Source organism: Perognathus longimembris, chromosome 1 (genome assembly GCF_023159225.1).
Source record: "Perognathus longimembris pacificus isolate PPM17 chromosome 1, ASM2315922v1, whole genome shotgun sequence".
Taxonomy (NCBI): domain Eukaryota; kingdom Metazoa; phylum Chordata; class Mammalia; order Rodentia; family Heteromyidae; genus Perognathus; species Perognathus longimembris.
Genome location: NC_063161.1, coordinates 49,583,365 through 49,606,951, shown reverse-complemented (window position 1 = coordinate 49,606,951; position 23,587 = coordinate 49,583,365). Strand labels below are relative to the sequence as shown.

Sequence of the window (23,587 nt, the reverse complement as noted above, 5' to 3'; positions counted from 1 at the left end):
TCAGTGCCAAGATTGTCCCCAAGGAAGATTGAGGTGATACCTCAGTGGTAGCTAGCTGAGCCACTGGGTAAAATCTCCAGCATGACTCTCTGTCTTTCAAGAGGGAGAAAGTTTTAGAGACACATGATTTCCCCTCCAAAGAACTCTGTGAGCTCTACTTTGGGGTCTGGGAGCCAGGTGGCTGTTAGACAAACAAAATGAAGTGTGGGGCATTCATTGGTGGCTTATACCTGCAATCCTAGCTGAGAATCACAGTTCAAAGCTAGCCCAGGCAGGAAAGCCTGTGAGACTTTATCTCCAGGTAATCACCAAAAAGCTGGAAGGGGAGCTATGGCTCAAGTGGTAGAGTGTTAGCTTTGAGGAAAAAAAAAAAAAAGCTCAAATAAATAAATAAATAAAAAGCTCAGGGACAGCACCCAGACCCTAAGTTCATACCCCAGGACAGCTTGTTGGTAGTGGTGGTAGTGATGGTGGTTGTTTTGCTTTTTTTTTTCTTTTTTCTTTCCTTTTTGGTAGGTCAAAGAGGGGGCACAGAAAAAGAGGGAGGAAAGGTGAACAAATGCAATCATGCTACGTATACACTATCTGAAAAAGGAAAGGAAAAATGAGGAAAGTGAAGGAAGTGTTGACCTTGTCCAAAAAGAGAAATGTACTCATGCCAGGCACCAATGGTTCACGCCTGTAATCCTAGCTGCTCAGGAAGCTGAGATCTGAGGATCTCAGTTAAAAGCCAGCCCGGGCATGAATGTCCTTGAGACTCTTTGTTTTTTGTTTTTTTGCCAGTCCTGGGGCTTGGACTCAGGGCCTGAGCACTGTCCCTGGCTTCTTTTTGCTCAAGGCTAGCACTCTGCCACTTGAGCCACAGTGCCACTTCTGGCCATTTTCTATATATGTGGTGCTGGGGAATCGAACCCAGGGCTTCATGTATGCGAGGCAAGCACTCTTGCCACTAGGCCATATCCCCAGCCCTCCTTGAGACTCTTTTTTTTTTGCCAGTCCTGGGCCTTGGACTCAGGGCCTGAGCACTGTCCCTGGCTTCTTCCTGCTCAAGGCTAGCACTCTGCCGCTTGAGCCACAGCACCGCTTCTGGCCGTTTTCTGTATATGTGGTGCTGGGGAATCGAACCTAGGGCCTCGTGTATCCGAGGCAGGCACTCTTGCCACTAGGCCATATCCCCAGCCCTCCTTGAGACTCTTATCTCCAATGAACCACCAAAAAAACAGAAATGGTGCTGTGGCTCAACTGATAGAGCACTAGCCTTGAGCTGAAGAGCTCAGGGACAGCACCCAGGCCCAGAGTTCAAGCCCTACAACTGACAAAAAAAAAAAAACAACAAAAAGCCTCATTTACTCATTAGCTGTATGAAATGGTAACCCTTCTATACAACACCATCTTAATAATAACAATAAAATTATATTAAACAAAACAACAACCAGGCACTGGTAGCTCATGCCTATAATCCTAGCTTTTCAGGAGGCTGATATCTGAGGACTGTAGTTCAAAGCCAGCCTGAACAGGAAAGTCTGTGAGACTTCTCTTTTTTTTGGTCGGTTGTTGGGCTTGAACTCTGGGCCTGGGTGCTGTCCCTGAACTCTTCAGCTCAAGGCTAGTGCCTCTACCACTTGAGTCACAGCACCACTTCCAGTTTTCTGGTGGTTAATTGGAGATAAGAGTCTCTTGCCCAGGCTGGCTTTGAACTGTGATCCTCAGATTTCAGCCTCTTGAGTAGCTAGGATTACAGGTGTGAGCCACAAGTGCCTGGCTCTTTGAGACTTTTTTTAAAATTTTTTTTTTATTGTCAAACTGATATACAGAGCGGTTACAGTTTCATACTTTAGGCATTGAATACATTTCTTGTACTGTTTGTTACCTCCTCCCTCCTCCCCCCCCCCTTCCCCCTCTTTGAGACTCTTATCTCCAACTAATCCTCAAAAAACCAGCAGTGGCACTGTGGCTCAAAGTGGTAGAATGCTAGCCTTGAGCAAAAGAGTTCAGGGACAGTGCCCAGGCCCTCAATTCAAGCCCCATGACTAACACTTTTTTTAAAGAAAAGAAAGAAGAAACAAGGAATCTGAAAGTCCTCTGGGAAGCTAGTACTATAATCTCAACTACACAGGAGGCCAAGATATAAAGATCAGAGATCGAAGCCAGCCCATGCAGACTATCTGAGAAGTTCATCTCCAATTAACCAACAAAATGTCAGAAATGGTGGTGTAGTAGCCTTGAGCACCAAGTAAGAAGGCAAGTCCCACAAAAAGGAAGGAAGGGAAGGAGGGAGGGGGGAGGGAGGGAAAGAAGGAAGGAAGGAAAATAAAGAAAGCCCAGCATGCTGGGAATATGGCCTAGTGGCAATAGAGCTTGCCTTGTATACATGAAGCCCTGGGTTGGATTCCTCAGCACCACATTTATAGAAAAGGCCAGAAGTGGCGCTGTGGCTCAAGTGGCAGAGCATAGCCTTGAGCAAAAAGAAGACAGGGACAGTGCTCAGGCCGTGAGTCCAAGGCCCAGGACTGGCAAAAAAGAAAAAAAAAAAAAAAAGCAAGCCCATCAGTCACACAAAATAATAGAATCAGGAGAATTCAGAAAGTTTAAGGGGGGCTGGGGATATAGCCTAGTGGCAAGAGTGCCTGCCTCGGATACACAAGGCCCTAGGTTCGATTCCCCAGCACCACATATACAGAAAACGGCCAGAAGCGGCGCTGTGGCTCAAGTGGCAGAGCATAGCCTTGAGCAAAAAGAAGCCAGGGACAGTGCTTAGGCCCTGAGTCCAAGGCCCAGGACTGGCCAAAAAAAAAAAAAAAGAAAGTTTAAGGAAGGGAAGAGGAAAACAGAAGAACAGATATGTGGTTTGAAAAATAAATAGAGAGAGCAGAGAAAACTAAAAAGGAAAAGAAACTAGCTCAGAGGAACAAAGATGTGGTGACAATGGCTTCAGGACTAGGAAAACAGCTGAGTAGAACACCACCAGGTCTGGAGGAGGTGGAGGGTAAAAAGCCAGCAGGTGGGGGATAGGGATGGAGTATAAATAGCGCATAATTGTGTCCGAGTCCGATGATTACACGGGCCACCCCACCCGTCTGCCCAAGAGGAAGTGCCCGTGGTGGGGTGTTCCTATGACCTCGCAGTCTCCCTCTGGTAGCGGGGTGGGAGGTAGAGAGGTAGAGGGGTGATTCTGAGCCTGAGGTGTCAGTTGAATTTTTGTGGCCCTAACTTGAACCTGGTCAGAGAAAGCTCTAAAGAAATTACTGTATTACCAGAAGACCTGTTTGTTCATTGGGACCAGGTAGGTGAGAAATGTCTAGACTCTCTGTCTAGAGGAGACATAGCAAGTGAGAAAGAAGATTGGGGCTCAAACTAGATTGAGCAAGAGAGAACTTGGAACAGCAAAAGAAAGATGCAAAGCTGAAAGGAGGGGTAGAGCTAGAGGCAGAGGTAGAGGGAAGGGTCAGTCTTCTCTTCTCCTCTATAGACTTTAATCCTTAACCCTACCTAGGAAGTGACAGAAGAAGGGAAAAGGAAAAGCTAGATCCCAGGAAGATGTAAGCCAAGGCCTCTGATATATGAAAGGATAGCTCATGGACACAGAAAGGTTTGTGGCACATAGGCAGAGGGGCAGCCTGAAGCCCCTCAGCTGCCACACTCAGCCTGAGGCCCTGGGTTCTGTCTGACTTCTTCCCCATCCTTATTAAAGACACCCTGGCAGCCCAGCTGAGAACATGGAAATCCTGGGTCCTGCTCCCCACACCCCTCCCCAGAGCTCCCTCAGGGGCTATGGGCAGCAACTGGGATCCCTTACCAAGGACCTACCTCCACCCTCGGAGGCTTCCCTCAGCCCAGCCTCCCAGGGGGTGGGGCAGCCCAGGCAGAGGCGCCATGTGGCAGGGGCGGGTAGAGGCTGTGGCTCTGGTCCTTCCAGTATAAACCCCCTAGGCATCTGGTTTCTATCCACCACCCCCCACCACCCTGGGGGCCCCTCAGCCTCCGCCCATGGCCACCCAGACGCTGAGCCCAAAGAGATGGACGTCCCTAAAGGAACGGGGTGGGGATGGTGCCTTTCTGATCTTCCAACGCCAGGACCAGGCTGAACCGCAAGGACCACTCCCTTCCCTCCCTCCCCTGGGAGACTCAGGGTGGGCTTCCTAGTCTGGAGGGACTGGATCTGGAACCTGCCTAAGTTTCGTGAAATGATTTGAGATCTTTTTGGAAAGGTCAGCGGGAATAGAGAGTGAAACCTGGGGAGAATCAAAGGCCTCTCCTCTCCTCTCCCTCCTTCCCCTCCACTGTCCTCTGTCCTTTTTCTAGGCTGGGGCATCTGAGAGTCCCCATCTAAGGGAACTCTTAGTCCTTCTCTTGTTGCTGTTATAGAAAAAAAGAAGAGGGGACAGGAGTCCTAGAACAGAGATTAACACGTCTAATACACACCTGGTAAGTGACACCTATTTAGATAGACATACTTGTACACATGACTTAATCACATATATGTACTATGTAGATATCCACATGACACACACTGGCAGATGCATATATTGTACATCTAACACTCACCTCAAGATTCCACAGCTCCCCCAGTCATTGCAGCATATGTACATAGCATGCAAACAGACACACAATCTCTTATTCACATCGATACACGCATCTCCAAATACACAGATGTCACATAACACACACAGGCTTGTGATCACAAATTTTTCCCCCCCCTCTTCAGTTATGAGGTTTTAAACTCAAGGACTCAGGCTCAATCAGTTTGCTTGGCCAGTGTTCTACCTTCCAGTATGAACCCTGAAGGTATCTGATTTCTATCTAACACTCACTACCACTCTAAGGTACCTCTGATTTTGAGCCACACTTTTATCCCTGTTTTATTTATTTATTTGTTTGTTTTGTTGTTGTTGTTTGTCTTGTGTTTTTCTGTTTTTTTTTTCTATTTATTGTCAAAGTGATGTACAGAGAGGTTACAGTTTCATGTTAGGCCTTGGGTACATTTCTTGTACTGTTTGTTACCTCCTCCCTCATTCCCCCCACCCCCTCCCCTTTTCCCTTTTCCGGTTATTTTGGAGATGGAGTCTTGTAGATTTTACTGGCTACACTAGATTTGAACCTCCATCCTCTAGATCATAGCCTTCAGAATAGCTAGGATTACAGGTGTGAACCACTGGGACCTACCTAGTTCGTCACAACTTTAGAACTTGGGATACCCCTGAGATTTCCTAGTTGGTATTAAGGAAACCCTCTCTCTATAAAAATCTGAGGAAGGGCTTGGGAATGTGGCTTAGTGGTAAGAGTGCTTGCCTAGCATGCATGAAACCCCAGGTTCGAATCCTTTTTTTGTTTTGTTTTTGCCAGTCCTGGGCCTTGGACTCAGGGCCTGAGCACCATCCCTGGCTTCTTTTTGCTCAAGGCTAGCACTCTGCCACTTGAGCCACAGCGCCACTTCTGGCCATTTTCTATATATGTGGTGTTGGGGAATCGAACCCAGGGTATATGAGGCAAGCACTCTTGCCACTAGGCCATATTCCCAGCCCACCCAGGTTTGATTCCTTAGTACCACATAAACAGAAAAAAAGCCAGAAGTGGCGCTGTGGCTTGTGATAGAGAACTAGCTTTGAGCAAAAGAAGCTCAAGGATAGTGTCCAGGCCTTGAGTTCAAGGCCCAGGACTGGCAAAAAAAAAAAAAAGAATCTAGGGAATAGGGTGATATGGGACCTACTGCCAGACTTAATGATTGGTTGCTGTGCCTTGTACCTTTGGGTAACTCTGATCCGTTATTCCTCACACCTACAGGAGCCCAGAGACTCAAATGGCCCTAGAGAACTCCCTGGCCCTAGGGAACCCCCTGGAATCCCCACCCCCCACCCAGGCCCCCCTGCTCTGCGGCCCTGCTGACTCATCTTTCCCTCTGTGGAGCTCCCCAACCACAGGGGCCTGGAAGAGAAGCTTGGAAAGTTGTGCTCATGTCCCGGGCCCCTGGTCTGGCCACTGCCCACCCCCAGCACCATGCACCCAGGCCCAGCCAGTGTCTCCAGTGGTGACTTCAGTGACAAAAGATAGAATGGGAAAAAAGAAGGCACTCAGTCACAGGAAAACAGAAAGACAAAGGGAGACAAGCACATGATGATATACACTACAATCCCAGCGACTCAGGAGACAAGTAGGAAGACTTTGACTTCAAGACCAGCCTGAGCCATACAACTTAATGAGACCAAAAAGAGCAGGAAAGTCTGTGAGACTCTTATTTCCAATTAAGCACCAAAAAAGCCAGAAGTAGAGCTGTGGCTCTAGGAAAAAAGAAAAAAGTCTCAAGGTGCCCATGGCCCTGAGTTCAAGCCCTATGACTGGCAGAAATAAAGAAGGAGGGAGGGAGGGAAGGAAGGAGAGAGAAAGAGAGAGAGAGAGAGAGAAGGAAGGAAGGAAGGAAAGAAGGAAGGAAGGAAGGAAGGAAGGAAGGAAGGAAGGAAGGAAGGAAGGAAGGAAGGAAGGAGCAATGCTACAAGAGGAAAAGGAGATGGGGCAAGGACAAAATGGCAGAGGACAGAGATCTTGGGAGGGAAAAGAATGTAAGAACTTGTCCTAACTGGTTGCTCATGTGGATCGACATTGAATTAAGATCTTGGTCATCTCTAGACTGGGGCTGGGAATGTGGCTTAGCAGTAGAGTGCTTGCCTAGCATGCATGAAGCCCTGGGTTCAATTTCTCAGCACCACGTGAACAGAAAGAGCCAGAAGTGGCGCTGTGGCTCAAGTGGTAGAGTGCTGGCCTTGAGCAAAAGAAGCTCAGGGACAGTGCCTGGGTGCTGAGTTCAAGCCCCAGGATCAGAAAAAAAAAAAAAAAGAATAAAGAAAAGAAAAGAAAAATTCTTAAATATCCAGATGCTGGTGGCTCATGTCTGTAATCCTAGCTCATGGTTCAAAGCCAGCCTAGGCTGGAAAGTCCATGAGACTCTTATCTCCAATTAACCACCAGAAAACCAGAAGTGGTAGAGTACGAGCCTTGAGCAAAAAAAGAGCTCAGGGACAGCACCCAGGCCCCGAGTTCAAGCCTCATGACCGACCAAAAAAAAAGAAAAGTCTTTATACATATGCTTCCTCCTTGCTCTTACCTTCTTTAATTTTCAGAACAGATTTTTAAAATGTGGGTTGGACTTTTACATCTTTTTCTTCTTGGCATTTTGGGATTTGAACTCAGGACCTCCATGCTAGGCAGGCATTCTATAAGTTATTACCACACCACCTCCCATACATAACATTGTTTAATTTAACAAGTGCTCAGAGAGATCTAGCTTGTGCAAGCACACAGGTTGGCTCAAGCATGCAACCATGACCAAGACAGACTCTGCTCTTCCCCTCACAAACTAACCAACAGCTAACATGAAGGAGGGAGGAATAATCCTAGCTACCCAATAGGCTGAGACCTGCAGAATCACAGGATGAAGCCAGCCTGGGCAGAAAAGTCTGTGGGAATTCAATTCCAATTTACTAGAAAATGCCAGAGTAGAGGTGTGAGTCAAGTGGTAGGGCTCTAGCCATAAGCGAAAAAGCCAAGATGAGTAAGAATTGGCCCAGAGACAGTATTGTAAGCTATGAGAAGAGTTTGTGCAAAGTCCAAGAGGTAGAAGGGATTAGCAACACTGTTGAGGTGCCCAGAGTGTGACCAGAATGCAGAGTGGAGGGGGAAGAAGGTCAATTAGCTATGCAAGGAGTCTAAAGTCGATCCTAAAGGCAACACACAGGAATATTTGGATATTAGAAAGATGACCTCAGCCACAGAGATGAGAATTAAATAGGGTCTTAGAACCAGGCAGCTCTGGATAAATCAGCCATTTGCCACGGCACAAACTTGGGGAGGCTGTGTGACCTTTGATGCCTAAACCTCCTCTTCCATAGAAAAAGAAAATATGACACAATAACTTCCCAGGGCTGTCAAATAATACATGCAGAACTTTTTTTTCCCCCTGATGCGAGAGATTGAACCCAGGGCCTTGCACATTCTAAGCACTCTATCACTGAGCTACATCCCCACCTGTACAGTGTCTGCTATGTAGTAGTTGCTCAGGAAACCGTGCCAGTTAGTATTGTCATACTTTAGAGGACCAAATCAGAGCCTAGGAGACCGAATGGTCAGTGACCTCTGTCCAGGGCAGAGGTGGGGTGTGCTCTGAAGTAGCAGAAAGGTTAGGAGGTCCCTGGAGGGGAAATGTTTAGAAGGTGTTGCTTTTGCTTTTTGTTTTGTTTTGCTTAAACTCAGGGGCTGCTCATTATACCTTAGCTTCCCTCTGACCCCCCCACCAAGCCTGGCATTCTACCACTTGAGCCACACCCCCACTTCTGGCTTCTTGCTGGCTAACTGGAGATAGGAATTTGTCCCATCTGTCTAACTAGGCTGTCTTGGAACCCTAATCCTCAGATCTCAGCTTCCTGAGTAGCTAGGATTGTAGACCTGAACCAACAGTGGGTGCCCTGCAGCTTAGAGCTTAGAAGTTGTGTCCACAGGACACAGCTCTGGTTCCTGATTGGATGTGAAGGGTGAACAGGCAAGCAGGCTATGCATGTATGTATGTATGTATGTATGTATTATGTATTATGTATTATGTATTATTTTGTGCTGCTACTCAGGCTTGAACTCAAGGCCTCCCTTAGCTTTTTTTTTTTTTTTCCTTTGTGCTAGTCCTGGGGCTTGAACTAAGAGCCTGGGCACTGCCTCTGAGCTTCTTTTGCTCAAAGCTAGCTCTCTACCACTTGAACCACAGCACCACTTCTGTTTTTTGTTCTTGGTGGTGGTTAATTGGAGATAAAGAGTCTGGTTTCAAACTGGGATCCACAAGTCTCAGCCTCCTGAGTAGGAGCTGGTATTGCAGGCAAGGCCGCCATCCTGGCCCTGCTCTGTTCAGTTCTGAGAATGGCCTTGAATACCTTGGCTTTGGTCAACAGGGTCCCACTAATCCCCAATCGGCCCAATCATGATTTCCCTTCCCTGTTCCTTATCACTCCTACCTACTTTCCCTACTCCTTCCTTTTCTCTCCCCCGAGGGAAGTCCCCCAAAGTTCTCAAGCTTGCCTTCCCCTTCCCCACCCCACCTTTCCACCCCTTGGGCCACCACCCCTTACCCACCCACCCCCCTCCCCAAGTCCGGCTGGACTTCTGTGGCTGGTGTGGAGACTCCATAGCCAGGCAGGCCCAGGCTCAAAGCCAAGGCAGGCCCGCAAGGGTCGGGGGGCACCAGTCCTTGCAGATCGGTGGGTCCCAGGGCAACAGGTCGTGAGATGTTGACGCGGAGGTCTCTCACGGCCGAGCCTGGGCTGGGGGGGTGGCGGGTGGGGGTCCCCGAGGTGGGTGGGTGTCCCCGGGGTGAGGGTCCTCCCCGGGGTGAGGGGTCCCTGCCTCCCTCCGGGGCCTCGGCGTCCCCGGGGGGCGCGGGGCGGGCCGGCCGGGGGCGGGGCGGGGCGCGGGCGGGGCCGGCCGGGCCCGGCGCCCGGGCGGGAGGCAGCTGCATATCTGCGGTCCCGACCACAATTGCTGGGAGTCGCGTCCCGGAGACTGGCGGCGCTGACTCTGCCCGCTGCGGCCGCCGCGCCGATTAGAGCCCGGGAGGGAGCGCCAGCCCGGGGGAGGGGGCGGGGGAGCCCGGTGCCCCGCCGCCCCCTCCCCCCAGCCCGCGGCGGGCGCCCGGCCTGCCTGCCCGGCCCGGCCTCCAGCCGGCACCGGAGGAAGGTCCGCTCGGGGCGCCCCGCTCGCCTCGGGCCGCCAGCCTCCCCTCACCCCACAGATGAGCCTTTAAACCCCAGCGCTCCTCTCCTTCCCCCTCCCGCGTCCGTTTCTTATCTCACCCCCCCTGCCCCCCCCCCCCCGGTCCAGGCAACAAAAAGCAGTTCTTATGAGCGACCCAAAGGGCCAGAGACCTGAGAGGACAGACATTCCGGGACCCAGAGCACCCCCTGCTGGCTGGCTTCGAACCCCTGCCCCCCTGCCCTCCCCCTCCAGCTGTGACCTCCAGCTGTGGTGGTTGGGAAGAGCTGGCCTCTTTGATCTAGGAGCGTGGCCACCCCCCTCCAGGCGCCCCATTAACCTCCATTATCCCAATTAGGCAGCCCTCCCAGTCCTGGATCCAAGCTTCAAAGCCCCTCCAGTGGGGAGAAGAGGGGACCCATCTCTCCCCTCCCCAACACACACACACACACACACACACACACACACACACACACACACGCGCGCGCGCGCGCGCGTTCCACTTTCAGACAATACCCAGGTGTCCTACTGCCAGCTTGTGTACAAGACAGTAGGATCATCACAAGGATCTTCCAGGGTTATCCATACCCACAGAAAGAAAGAGGGAAAGGAGAAAGAAGAGAAAGAGAAGAGAATAGCAGCTGGGAATGGAGATCGTCCTTTTCCTGCTTTAATGATGTGGCATGTAGGTAGCAGCATCCAGGTTCCTGGCTGACCTGAGTTTCCCGTCAAATTATCCAGCCTTATCCAGGGGAGAGGGGAGCCAAAAGCCAATCCCCTCCTCCCTTAATCCTATCTCAACACCCCCCACCCAGCCCCCTTCCTCCTGGAACAATTTCCGCTGGGGGAGCCTGAGCAGGGCTCAGCACAGTGGCCGCTTCCTGGAACATTTTCCTGCATCCGAAACCGCGGCTCCCTCCCCAGGGACTAGCTGATCAAGGCCAGATGGGAGCAGGAATGGGGGAGGAGGAGAAAGAGAGACTCTTGCCATGATCCCCTTCCAACAGATAGGCACAATACAGGGAGCTCCTACTCTGACACACAAGGTTGACATAGTCACATACCCACGGGTACTCATGGCCACACAGGAACCACAGGGATCAGATCTTAGAAGGAAATACACCATCAACACACTCATAGACATGATCATATGACCAGCTCACACTGGCAATCCTAGCTACTCAGCAGTCTGAGATCTGAGAATCACATGGCGTCAGCCCTAGCGGGAAAGTGCATGAAACTCCTATTTCCAGTTAGCCACCAAAAAGACAGAAGTGGAGCTTTGCCTCAAGTGGTAGAGGGCTAACTCTGAGCAAAAGAGCCCAGGGAGACAGCGCCTAGGCCCTAAGTTCAAGTCTCAGGACTGGAACACCACACACACACACACACACACACACACACACACACACATACACACATCCAAGAATAGTGTGGCATAGGACATCAGGGGCACCTTGGTTAACAGAGGGGACAGACTGAGACTTCTCATATGCTCTACCACACAAATGTCAGGATCCTGTTCTATTGGATGGCTATTAGGCCTGATATCCTTCCTCTGGGATGCTGGCAGCAGCACAGCTAAGAATCAGGAAGTCTAGGGTGCTTCTCCTTGGGTGCTACACTAGAAGCACTTTCTCATTGTTTCCAAGTTCTGAGAGAAGTATATGGTATATCTAGTAGATTCACTAGTGACAGCTGAGAGAGAGAGATGGCAAGAGCTAGAGCCTGTGATCCTAGCTACTCAGGAGGCTGCGATCTGAGGATATATGTTCAAAACCAACTCAAGCAGGAAAAATCTGTGAGACTCTATCTCCAGTAAACCAGCAAAAAGCTAGAAGTGGAACTATGGCTCAAGTAGTAGGAAGCTAGTTTCTAGGGAAGAAGCTGTAGAGGAACATGAGCCTCACTCAAGCCCCACTACTAGCACAGAAAGAACGGGAAAGAGAGGCAGGGGAAAGGAAGGAAGGGAGGGAAGAAGGAAAGGGGGGAGGAGGGAGCGAGGGAGGGAATGTAGCTGCAGTGAATTCTGGGAGGCTAGAGGAGAAAGAAGAAGCAAACAAAGCTAACTCCCAAGAGAATTGGACAGGAATCCCTGGAACCTGTAGACTGTGCTCTCCCTGGTGACAGCCCGCTGCTCCCCAATCTCCCCCCCCCCCATCTTCTTGTATAGTCCTGGCCACTGAGATTGGATTATGCCTCCAATCAGCCCATTCTGTACCCTTCCTCTTTTGCTCAACATCTTCCCAGCTCAAGAACCAAATTTTGGGGCTGGGGATATGGCCTAGTGGCAAGAGTGCTTGCCTTGTATACATGAGGCCCTGGGTTCAATTCCCCAGCACCACATATACAGAAAATGGCCAGAAGTGGCGCTGTGGCTCAAGTGGCAGAGTGCTAGCCTTGAGCAAAAAGAAGCCAGGGACAGTGCTCAGGCCCTGAGTCCAAGGCCCAGGACTGGCAAAAAAAAAAAAAAAAAAAGAACCAAATTTTTCCCTTTGTATGTTTGGTGCTAGGAAAAGATCCAGATTTGGTAATAATAATAATAATATAGCAGAAGGGACTATCAGCTACAATGGACATTAATGAAAGTGAACTAAGCAACTCATGGATGGGGATGGGAAGGAGGGAATGAGTGAGAGAGGGAACGGATGTTACTAAGCCTTTATAATGAGTCACCCAAAATGGAGGAAATAGTTTTAATGTGAAAGTTCATAGACTTCATAAGCTACGTAGAGTAGAGGGATAATCAGGAAAATATTCAGATACAACCCTGGGAAATCATCCTAAAAAATATTGCTGATAAGACAATGGTATCTGAAAAGTGTAATGAACTGCTGAAATTCAACAAAAAGTAAATAACTGATATGGTAAAAGGGCAACAGGCTTTGAAAAGACCACCATCAAACTCATGAAATAAGCACAAAAAGAGATGTTCAGGGGCTGGGAATATGGCTTAGTGGCAAGAGTGCTTGCCTCCTACACTTGAAGCTCTCGGTTAGATTCCCCAGCACCACATATATGGAAAACGGCCAGAGGGGGCGCCGTGGCTCAGGTGGCAGAGTGCTAGCCTTGAGCGGGAAGAAACCAGGGACAGTGCTCAGGCCCTGAGTCCAAGGCCCAGGACTGGCAAAAAAAAAAAGAAGAGATGTTCAACGTTACTACTATGAAAGAAATATGAATAGTAAACACTGATTAAAATTGCTAAAATTGAAATAATTGCTTCTTGTGGAAGAAAACAAGGAATTGGAATTCTCATGTGCTATTTGTATAAATGGAAAATGATATATAATACATTAAAGATCCATTGGATCCTTTAAAAAATTCAGATTTGTGCCTAGTGCACTATGGAACAGCTATGGAAAAGCTGAGGGTAGAGATCCATAGGCCTCTGTGTTCTGGAACATCTCACTGGTTTCAGGGAAATATATGAAATGGAAAGTTCCAAAAGTTGCAAAGTCAACATAGAGGGGAGAGGGAAAATATAATCATAAGGAGAAACAAAATTAATTAAGATGCCCAAAAGTCACTGGGTTCTTTCCCCAGTATTAGGGCCCATTTAGATGGTATGTCCTTTTTTTTTTGTTTTTTTGGCCAGCCCTGGGGCTTGGACTCAGGGCCTGAGCACTGTCCCTAGCTTCTTTTTGCTCAAGGCTAGCACTCTGCCACTTGAGCCACAGCGCCACTTCTGGCTATTTTCTGTATATGTGGTGCTGGGGAATTGAACCCAGGGCCTCATGTATAGGAGGCAAGCACTCTTACCACTAGGCCATATCCCCATCCCGGTTTTTCCTTCTTTTAAGCTCACTGGGGAAGCGATATTTCTCAGCTGCAACTATCCAGCAGGCCTTTATTTGGTATAACTATCATCTTCCATCTTCCAATTAGCTTGCAATATCTTGTATAACTTCAATATAAAAGTATATTAATCAGACGGGGAATGTGTGCTTGCTGGCATGCATGAAGCCCTGGGTTCGATTCCTCAGTACCACATAAGCAGAAAAGGCTGGAACTGGCACTGTGACTCAAGTGGTAGAATGCTAGCTTTGAGCAAAAGCAGCTCAGTGACAGTGCCCAGGCCCTGAGTTCAAGCCCCAGGATGGGGGGGGGGGGAGAGGGGAAGGATTCTTCCCAGCCGGAGACTGGTGGCTCACTCCTGTAATCCTAGCTACTAAGGAGGCTGAGAGCTGAGGAGTGAGGTACAAACCCAGCCTGTGCACAAAAGTTTGTGAAACTTTTATCCCCCAATTAACAACCAGAAAACTGGAAGTGGCTCTGTGGCTTTCAGTGGTAGAACACTAGTCTTGAGAAAAAGAGCTCTAGGCCCTGAATTCAAGCCCCATGACCAAAAAGAAAGGAAAACAAAATCCTCCCCAAGGAGGGAAGAAGGGTATCTTATAACATGCATTAGTACTTAGCAGTGCTAATCACCACAAACAGCTGGGGCATTAAAACCAACAGAAAATTCTATTTGTTTTTGTGCTAGTGCTGGGGCTTGAACTCAGGGCCTGGCAGTGTCCCTGAGCCTCAGTACTCAAGGCTAGTGCTGTACCACTTTGAATCACAGTTCCACTTCTGGTTTTCTGGTGGTTAATTGGAGATAAGTTTCACAAGTCTGGTGCTGGTGGATCTTGTCTGTAGTCCTAGCTACTTGGGAGGCTGAGATCTGAGTATTGCAGTTTTGATCAAAGCCAGTCCAGGCAAGAAAAACCCTGAGACTTTTTTTTTTTTTTTTTGGTCAGTTACCTCAGCCTCTTGAGTAGGTGGGATTACAGATGTGTGCCATTGGCATCCAGCTTCCTTGAGACTCTTATTTCCAATTAATCTCCAGAAAACTGGAAGTGGAACTGTGATTCAAAGCAGTAGAGCATTAGCCTTAAGCAAAAGAGGCCCAGGGACACATGTCTAGGCCCTGAGTTCAAGACCATAACCGGCAAAAATAAATTAAATACTATGAAAGAATCAATGTAGTCAAGGAAAAGTGGGGGAAAATAAAAACAGATTTTTTTTTTGCCAGTCCTGGGGCTTGAACTTAGGACCTGAGCAGTGTCCCTGGTTTCCTTTTGCTCTAGGCTAGCACTCTTAGCGCTTTACCACTTGAGCCACAGCACTACTTCCTTTTTTTTTTTCTGTTTATGTGATGCTGAGGAATAGAACCCAGGGCTTCATGCATGCTAGGCAAGCACTCCACTGCTAAACTACATTCCCAGCCCCCAAGCCCCAGAATTTTATGCTATACATATATCACTTTACCACTTGAGCCCATGTCTCCAAACCAGCATTCTGTGGGCTAATTGAAAATAGAGACTCTTGGGCTTTTCTGCCCATATTGTCTTGAAACTAGGATCCTCAGCCTCCTAAGTAGCTAGAGCTACAAATATGAGTCACTGGAATCTGTTGTGTGTGTGAGTGTGTGTGTGTGTGTGTGTGTGTGTGTGTGTGTGGTCTAGGATTTGAACTCAGGGTCTCCAGTTTGCTAGGGAGGCACTTTACCACTTAAGCCATACCTCCAGCCCTTGTATTTTAGTATTGTACAAATTCTGCTTAGTATTGCAACCTTTATCTTGAAGCTTTTATCATAAGAGTTGTGATCATAATCTGCTCAGAATTTTATAACCTTTTTTTTTGGGGGGGGGGGATACTAGTCCTGGGTTTGAACTCAAAAGCCTGGACATTGTCTCCTGAGCAGCTTGAATTTCAGGCCTGATTTATAAGCACCCAGCAAGTTTTAGGATATTTAAAGGTCTCAACTTCGTTCCCCTCAGCTCAATGTGTTGGAATAACAGAGATGTTATAGTATGCTGAGATTGACAAATGATTTTCCGGAAGGAAATCCTCTAGGGAAGGGTAGTATGCAAAGATCACTTCTAGTCTTTTCCAGAATAAACCTTCCTTCCATCTCAGTCCTCTTCAGAAAGCAGACTAAGTAATGCTTCTCTCGACCAGCAGGTGGCAGCAATGAGTTACAGGAGTATGCCACCAAATCATTCTATGGAATGCCTGATTAGGGGGCCAAGTGTTGTTGACACCTATCAGCAGGGGGCAGTGGTGCAGCTGTCAGCACCCAGAAAAGGGTTGATGGTAAGAAAAAGGCTCAGGGTCATGACACTAATCCTAGCCCATCCCACCAATCTTGGCTCAGAGAGGGAAAAAGTACTTGTCAAAAGCCCAAACAGTATCCTGACTGCTAGGCCAGAATTCTGCAGTATCCATCTATTTCCTGTCTATTTCCTGTGTGCCTGGTACTGTGTTACACCAGCTATATTCACAAGAAATATGTACTGCTGTAGAGAAGAGTCTGGTAAACAACTACCCTTGTATGACACTGGAGGCCTTTTGGGGTGTGTGTGTGTGTGTGTGTGTGTGTGTGCGCGCGTGCATTTGTGCACATGTACACACATGCTGGAGTTTGATCTCAGAGTCTTATGTCTTACTTGGCTTTTCCCCTCAAGGGTAGTGCTCTACCACTTGAGCCACACCTTCTCTCTTCCTGGAGGCCTTTTGAGGAGTGGATAAACACACTGCCTTTGAAGTCAGACAGACCAGAGTGTGAGTTCATACTCCCCCACGTGCTATTTGTGCAATCTCTTTAACCTTCAGGCTTCTTGCCCATAAACTGGGTAAATGACGTTTATAGAAGACCAACAATATACTATATAAAAATTTACTGCTTAAAAATAAGTAAATAAAATTCCCCACCTGTCACATAGCAGTTATAAAACACAGAATGCTGGAGGAACAACATCGAACTCAGGCTTGGGACATTCTCAGAGAAAATGACCACTGCAGAGTAATTTGAGAAGAAAGCCAGGTTCTAGTGGCTCATGCCACTGTCATCCAGGGCAGAAAAGTCTATGAAACTCTTCTCTCCAGCAAACTAACAAGAAAGGCAGAAGTGGAGCCATAGCTCAAGTGGTATATGGCTAGCCTTAAGCAAAAAGAAGCTCAGGGACAGTACCAAAAAAAAAACACAAAAAGGCCAGGTGCCCAATGGGCTCCTGCCTGTAGTCCTAACTACTCAAGATGCTTAGATACGAAGACCACAGTTCAAAGTCAGACTCAGCAGGAAAGTCCATGAGACGTTTATCTTCAATTAACCAGCAGAAAATGGGAAATAGTGCTGTGGCTCAAAGTAGTAAAGCCCTAGCCTTGAGCAAAAGAGTTCAAGGAGGGCTGGGGATATGGCCTAGTGGCAAGAGTGCTTGCCTTGTATACATGAGGCCCTGGGTTCAATTCCCCAGCACCACATATACAGAAAATGGCCAGAAGTGGCACTGTGGCTCAAGTGGCAGAGTGCTAGCCTTGAGCAAAAAGAAGCCAGGGACAGTGCTCAGGCCCTGAGTCCAAGCCCCAGGACTGGCCAAAAAAAAAGAGTTCAGGGATAGTATCCAAGCCCTATCGCCAAAATAATAATAATGATAGTAATAAAAAAATATATTAAATTTTTAAAAAAGATAAGGGTCCTGAGTTCAAACCCCAGTATCACCAAAAGGAAAATAAAATAAAATATACCAAAGAATATCAGTAGCATATAGGTCAATTTTTAAAATTATAATTTTAGGGCTAAGAATATGACCTAGTGGTAGAGTTGCCTTGCATACATGCTAGCCTTGAGCAAAAAGAAGCCATAGACAGTGCTCTGGCCCTGAGTTTAAGCCCCAGGTTGGCAAATATATATATATATATATATATATATATATATATATATATATATAATTTATTTATTTATTTAGTTTTGGTCTGTTGTGGGGCTTGAACTGAGGACCTGGGCACTGCCCTTGAGCCTATTTTTGCTCAAAGCTAGCTCTCTACCACTGGAGCCACAGCACCACTTCTGGTTTTCGAGTGGTTAATTGGGGATAAGAATCTCCTGGGGGGGGCTGGGAATATGGCCTAGTGGCAAGAGTGCTTGCCTCATATACATGAAGCCCTGGGTTTGATTCCCCAGCACCACATATATAGAAAATGGCCGGAAGTGGCGCTGTGGCTCAAGTGGCAGAGTACTAGCCTTGAGCAAAAACAAGCCAGGGACAGTGTTCAGGGCTTGAGTTCATGGCCCAGGACTGGCCAAAGGAAAAAAAAAAAAAAAGAGTCTCCTGGATGGGCTGGGAATGTGGCTTAGTAGTAGAGTGCTCACCTAGCATGCATGAAGCCCTGGGTTTGATTCCTCAGTACACATAAACAGAAAAAGCTGAAAGTAGCACTATGGCTCAAGTGGTAGAGTGCTAGCCTTCAACAAAAGAAGTTCGGGAACAGTGCCCAGGCCCTGAATTCAAGCCCTAAGACTGGGAAAGAAAAAAGTCTCATGGAGACTTTCCTGCCCAGGTTGGCTTTGAACTGTTATCCTCAGATATCCTCCTGAGTAACTAGGATTATAGGTGTGAGCGACCAGCACCCAGCTAGGTATGGTGTTCTTTTTTTTTTTTTTTTTTTTTGGTAGATCTTTTGTTTTATTAGAAAGAGCTTCATAAGCTCTCTGTGTGTGTGTGTGTGTATGTGCATTTGTGTGTATATGTGTGTGTTCTTGTACTAAGGTTTTAAACTCAAGGATTCAATTTCATTCAGCCTTTTGCTCAAGAGTGCTACTATAACACTACAGCCCTACTCCCTACTTCCAGTTCTATGGGTATGGTGTTCTTGATGATGTCACAAAAAAAAGAATTTGAGGACACATTGAGGTGAAGACCAAGAGAGTTTATTATTAGTAAAGCGAATGGCCGGGCGCTAGTGGCCCAGACCTATAATCTTAGCTATTCATGAGGATGAGATCTGATGATCTTGGTTAAAAGCCAGCTCAGGCAGGAAAGTCCCTGAGACTATTATCTCCGATTAACCACCAGAAGTGGCTCTGAGGCTCAAGTGATAGAGTGCTAACCTTGAGATGAAAAGCTCAGGGGTAGCACCCAGGCCCAGAGTTCAAGCCCTACAACCAACAAAATAAATAAATAAATTAGTAAACTGAAGGCAGATTGATAGTACACCATCCAGGCATGGACATCGGCACATCTGGTAACAGATGCAGTGGAGTGTTTTACCATGGTGGGTATTTGTGGTGAAATGGAAATTGGGGTTTGGCTCAAATTTATTGTAGGAAAAGTGTTTCCTTTTGCTTTAACACCTGGTATATCTATCTAATCACTGTTTAGGGGAGTCGATCAAAAGGCTGGAACTTAAGGCTTGGGTGCTGTTCCTGAGCCTAAGTTTGAGTCCTACAATTGGGAAAAAGAAATCATTTTCCTAAGTGTTTGTTTTTCTAAGATAAGTCTCTTTAAGATATTCTTGCTCAGTTTCCAGAGCTCACTAATTATTTTGGGCATTCAGGCAAGGTCAGAAGGAAAGAACACTGCTCTTTTTCCTTTTTACTAATGTTATAACTTATGAGGGAATGTAAGGCATAAAACAATGAGCTACTCTCTAATATAATGTTTGTCTTTGAATTCATAGCTGCTGTTTCCCATGCCACATTTTCCCTGACCTACCCTGCCTCATACCTAAATGCCCGGTGCTTCTTGATTCAAGTCACCCTTCCAGCCTTCTCCCTCATCCCAATAGTTTCCTCCTCCCATATTTTTTCTTCGGGATTGAATCCTGGCTGCCATCATGCTAGGCAAGTCCTTAGTTTTTAATTTGTTTACATTTATGGATGGGGATGTCATTGTTAACATTTCTAACAGTTTATGATGTAGTCCAATCAATCTCAGCCTCTTTGGCACTCTCCTGTGCCCTTTATCAATATTTATTTATTTATTACTTTATTTAGTGTCAGTTGGCCTTTTTTGCCCAAGGTTGTTGCTCTATTATTGGATCCATAACCCCTCTTTTTTAAAATTTGTTTATTAATTGAACACAAATTTTTTTACAAGGTGTTGTGCAAAAAGGGTACAGTTACATAGTAGGGCAGTGTGTACATTTCTTGTGATATCTTACGTCCTGTTTTTCTATCCCTTCTCTAGGTCAGGTAGACATATATACAATATACAATGTATCAAGAACATATACAGTATTCACAGACTTGGTCTCTACTGTCTCTCCGTCTCCCTTTGTTAACAGTCATATATCAGGGAGATCATGCCCCTTCCTTTTCTGTGTTCTAGGCTTGTCTCGCTCAACATTATTTGTTCGAGTTCTGACCATTTCCCTGCGAATAACAATATTTCACCATTCCTAATCGTTATGTAGTATTCCATTGTGTATAAGTACCATATTTTTTGGATCCATTCGTCTGTGGAGGGGCATGTGGGTTGTTTCCATATTTTGGCTCTTGTGAATTGTGCCGTGATAAACATGGAAGTACAAATGTCTTTTTGATATCTTGATAACCCCTCTTTTGGTTTCTTGGTAGTGAGCTGGAGCTAAGAGGATTTTTCTGCTGGGTTAGCTTTGAACCTCAATCCTTAGATCTCAACTTCTTGGGGTTTTTTTTGTTTTGTTTTGTTTTTTGCCAGTTGTGGGGCATAAACTCAGGGCCTGAGCACTGTCCCTGGCTTCTTTTTTGCTCAAGGCTAACACTCTGCCAACTTGAGCCACAGTGCCACTTCTGGCCATTTTCTATGTATGTGGTGCTGAGGAATCAAACCCAGGGCTTCATGTACATGAGGGCAAGCACTCTTGCCACTAGGCCATATTTCCAGCCCAGATCTCAACTTTTTGAGTAGCTAGGATAAGAGGTTTGTGACACCTGTATCCAGCTTTGGTCTTCCTACTTCCATGAACTGGACATTAAATCTAAAGATATGCCTAGATTTGGGCTGGATATTTCTAAAAACAGTATTTGTTAGTTGATGCCAGGCGCTGGTGGCTTGTGGTTGTAATCCAAGCTATTCATGAGTCTATGCTCTGAGGATTGAGGTTCAAAGCCAGCCCAGGCAGGAAAGTCCATGACACTCTTATCTCCAATAAGGTACTCAAAAACCAGAAATGAAGCTGTGGCTACAAGTGGTGGGGTGGTAGCTTTGAGCAAAAGAATTCAGGGATAGCATCTAGGCTCTGAATTCAAGCCCCACTATTGACAAAAATAAATAAATAAAATAAAAAATTGTCGGTTGGTGGAGTGTTCTATTATGTCACATCAGGCCCACTCATGTACTCCTTGGTAGGAATGTCTGAGTTCCTGAAGCCTGAGGGGGGTCTCTGAATATTCATTTAGTTGCAAAAGCTCAGATCTGACCTGGAGCCAGCCAAAGTCAGCTGCTGCTGGACTCCATTGGGCAATAAGTAGGTTAAGGTCAACACCGAGGTCACCATTCACAGAAGTAGCTGTTTTAACATGCCTCCCTTTAAACCTGCCATGTACCTTGCTGAAAGTGACGAATCTAGACAGACATCATTCCTCAGGTCTGGTGGGACCATTCCAAGACTTGTTCCAAACACCAGCCCTGCACTGACAACTGTGGGCAGAAACCTGCCTTTCTCCTTGGCTGGACTCTCTGCAGGGGGTGGGGTGAGCCTGGTGGTCATGTGGCTCTGAGAAAATTCCTTACTATAGTAGCTGTTTTTCCTTCTTCTCTGGCCTCCAGCGCCTGCCTGAAAATAGTACTTTGTTTCTTTTCTTTGGTTTTCTTTTTCTAATGCTGGAAGCTGAAGTCAGGGCTCCAGGCCTTGTATGTGCTAGGATAGTGCTGTAAGGTTTATTAAAGTAGGTAGCCCATAAAGGAGAACACCACCTGGGATTCAGGCAGGAGAGAAAAGCTTATTTCCAAATTGCTAGCCTATGGCCAAGATGATGCATGGCCTGAGAGAAGGGGTGACCCTCACCTGGCCCTGCCGAGGGCAGGGGCAAGGAGGTGTGGCCAGGGGAGGGGAGGTGGCTGCTTCTAGGTATGCCAGTTACCTAGGTAACACAGGTACTGGGTGGAGACTTTAGAGGGGGATGGGGGGCAAGCATCTGCTTGGAGCCCTCCCAGGGGTGAAATTTACAAGTGCTTTACCACTAAACTGTACTTCCAATTGTTAGAAATGCCTGGAAGTATTGTGGTGTTATGTGGGAAAACAGACAACTCAAAAAGAACTTAGCAAGACAAAGTTTACTTCCACAGGAGTGTGTACCATCAGCCAAAAAGCTGGCAAGCGAGCACACAGAACAGGCAGGCTGCTCCCTTTTTATTCCTAACCCTGCAGGCCCTGCCTCTCTACTGAGATTGGCTATTAGGTTCACAATCTGCAAAAGGATGTGGTTTAATTAACAAGAATAAGATGCTAGCTAAAAGCAAGGCATTTGTGACTCTGTGTGTGTGTGTGTGTGTGTGTGTGTGTGTGTGTGTGTGCCAGTCCTGGGGCTTGAACTCAAGGCCTGGGTGCTATCCTTGAAAAAATTTTTTTAACTTGGTCGGACTGAAAAACATATGGAACACTTCACGAATTTGCGTGTCATCCTTGACAGGGAGAGGACATGCTAATCTCTGTATCATTCTAATTTTAGTATATGTGCTGCCGAAGCGAGCACCTGAGATTCTTTTTCTCCAGGATAGCACCCTAACACTTGAGGCACAGCACTACTTCTGGCTTTTTTTTTTTTTTCCTGGCTTATTGTAGATAAAAGTCTCATAGACTTTCCTGCCTGGGCAGGATCTCAGCTTCCAGAACAGCTAGGACTACAGGGAGGAGCCAGCAGCACTGGGTTTATGACAAGGTATATTAATTAAAGTGTAGCAGAAAAAGGATGTAACTAAAATTTAATCAACATGAGCTGCCCAGGTGCCCCCTGTAATCCTAGCTGCTCAGAAGGCTAAGATAACAAAACAAGGGTCAAGCTATCTGGTCAAAGCAGGAACTTTTCAGAAAAAACAAATTTCACAAGATTGACAGAAAGGAAGCAACCCACTTTGACAGTAGACAGTTTTTCTCACACAATTCCTTATAATTCTTTTTATTTTTATTAATGGATGTGTGTGTGTGTGTGTGTGTGTGTTGGTACTAGGGCTTGATCTGGGGTCCTGTGCACTGCCACAGCTCCACTTCCAGCTTTTTTTTAAGAGTCTCCTAACTGCTGCTTTGGAACTGTGCTCCTCAGATGTCAGCCTCCTGAAGAGTTAGTCCCACTAGGGCTGGGGATATGGCCTAGTGGCAAGAGTGCCTGCCTCATATACATGAGGCCCTGGGTTCGATTCCCCAACACCACATATACAGAAAATGGCCAGAAGTGGCGCTGTGGCTCAAGTGGCAGAGTGCTAGCCTTGAGCAAAAAAAAGAAGCCAGGGACAGTGCTCAGGCCCTGAGTCCAAGCCCCAGGACTGGCCAAAAAAAAAATAATAATAATAAAAATAAAAAAAAAAAAGAAATGCCTTTGGCCTTTAAAAAAAAAAAAAAAAAGAGTTAGTCCCACTAGTACCCAACTCATCCTCATTTTTTTTTTTTTTTTTTTGGCCAGTCCTGGGCCTTGAACTCAGTGCCTGAGCACTGTCCCTGGTTTCTTTTTGCTCAAGGCCAGCAGAATGCTATTTGAACCACAGTGCCACTTCTGGCCATTTTCTATATATGTGGGGCTGGAAAATCAAACCCAGGGCTTCATGTATGCAAGGGAAACACTCTTGCCACTAGGCCATATTCCCAGCCCCCCCCCACTTTTTTTTTTAAACCATACTCAGGTTCGGTCTAATTTATAGATCCCTACTATGGAATATTATTTTCTTCATACTAGTAACAATTTCAGTGAAATGGTATCTTTGACACACTTCAATGCCATCCAAGCCACCTGAAGTCCTGTGGGCAGAAGGCTGAATGATGCAGAAGTAATGCCATGTGCCTGGAACTCAAGGCCAGTCTGGGCAAGTCCTCATCTCAACAATTAATTAAAAAACAACAACAAAGGGGGGGGAGTGTGGCTCAGTGGTAGAGTACTCACCTATCTGGCTAAAGTCTCTTTGATTCTCCCACC

At 46.8% G+C, this 23,587-nt stretch overlaps 1 non-coding gene across 1 annotated transcript; it reads right to left on the bottom strand.

Moving 5' to 3' along the window:
• Positions 1-22,049: 22,049 nt before the first annotated feature.
• LOC125341207 lies at positions 22,050-22,156 on the bottom strand. Its single transcript, XR_007208912.1, has one exon. It is a non-coding gene; the product is annotated as a U6 spliceosomal RNA (small nuclear RNA).
• Between the last annotated feature and the right edge of the window lie 1,431 nt (positions 22,157-23,587).